Source organism: Ipomoea triloba, chromosome 16 (assembly GCF_003576645.1).
Source record: "Ipomoea triloba cultivar NCNSP0323 chromosome 16, ASM357664v1".
Classification (NCBI taxonomy): domain Eukaryota; kingdom Viridiplantae; phylum Streptophyta; class Magnoliopsida; order Solanales; family Convolvulaceae; genus Ipomoea; species Ipomoea triloba.
The window spans coordinates 14,589,342-14,591,120 of NC_044931.1; positions in this window are offsets into that span (position 1 = coordinate 14,589,342).

Here is a 1,779-nt window from a genome sequence, read left to right on the forward strand (position 1 = left end):
TGTAGAAGTTCATTATCATTTCCTGAGGGAGAAGGTGTTACAAGGCAAAATCGAGATTCGGTCAAGACAGATGATCAAGTAGTCGATATTTTCACGAAAGGCTTGGCTCCTACAAAATTTGCAGATTTAAGAAAACAGCTTTGGATGACCGAGAAGAGTCAGTGCTGAGGGGGAGTGTTAAAAAAGGGGCAGCACCACTCTTCTCTCTATAATTTTCTCTCTAGGGCTCTCAAGAGCTAATAGGCTCTTCTAGAGCTCTCATGAATTGACAGCCTCTAGACCCTTCCATCTTACTTGAGAAGCCAGCCAAAGGCGGTGACATGGCTGCCTTGAGCTCCTATAAATAGGGGTCAAGGCATGTGTTTTGAGTGTAAGAGTGAGCAAGAAAGGCTAGAGAAAAGAAAGAGAGCTAGAGAGAAAGTGAGTGAATTTTCTTTCTTGAGTGGGTGAGCCGAGAGTGGAAGTGTGAGTGGTGTGAGTTGAGAGCCTTCTTGTTACTTGTAGTTTGAAAGACAAAAGAAAAAGTTTTGTCTCCTTGGTTGTATAAATAGCTTCTTTATTGTGTTTGGTCCTCGCGTGGAATACCGGGTTCTCTGCCATCCGAATAGCTGATATATTATCACAATGAAGTATCACTGGATAGTCACTAGGCTGATGCAGAGGTACTTGAGTAAGCAAATGTGGAGGTAGTGTAAGGACCCTCAAGCTGAGCCATTAGACGCCGGAGACTCTCAAGCTCTTCTTTGGAGATTGTAACCAACTCCCTAGAATGAGGCAGAGGCTGGGGTGTGAAAGTACCAGTAGAGGCTGAACTTGATGAGGAGACTGTATGGGCTGCAGGTAGGTCAGGACGACTAGTCGATTGAATATAATTAAAGAACTTTGAAGGTCGCGGTAAAAGGCTCCCAACACGTCTCTTTTTTATGACGGGAGCGACCACAATGTTCAAACTGAAACTTGTCTTTCTATTCTGGTGATTTACCACCACCCTTTGCCTCTCTTTTTTCCACCCCCCTGACTGCCTTTTTGAGACATCGAGGCAAGGGCAGACCTCTCACTTCCTTGGTTTTGGAGCATAGCACTTCCAATACCAATACAGCTCTCTTCACTATGTATAAGTATACAGGATTCTATGAGGAAAGAGGATCCAAGTAGGGAAGGTGCTCCATTGCATATTTCTCTCTTCTAAGAAAAACTAATAATCTAACCCCGCACGTAGCCGAAAAAAGCGTAGGGGGGGTGAGCATAGTGGGGCGAGGGAGTGTCGTCCCCCGAGGGAGAAGCTCTGATTGCTGTTGTTCTCTTTGCTCCTCCGGTCACTCCTAAATATACCTGGAGCCTGGTATGGACTGCTAAATCGATTCCTCTTGGCTACTTTACCTTTACTACGATATCACCAGATTAGCAAGAAAAGCTTTCCCTGGTTCAAGCTTTGCCAGAAGCCTTTCAAAGTTCGAAGATCAGGATTTTATATATAAAAATCTATCCTCAGCATGAAATGAAAGTTGGTCTATCGATACAAGTGGTAAGACCGAGAAATCCGCATCCAAGACCGGGCCGATGGCTACTTCCAATTCAAGTGCCACTTATCTTAACACAACTCGGGCTAATCGACTCTCGCTAGACCTGGTGAAAGCAATCAAGCCAAAAGAATCAGGGGCTCTCCCACGCCCTTGAACCTAGCCCTCGTCGGCTAGTTCGGAAGCGAGGGAATCTAGGAGCGTAAAGCGGGGAAGGGATCTTTCTATAATAAGAATTTATATTGCGAGAATCGAATAT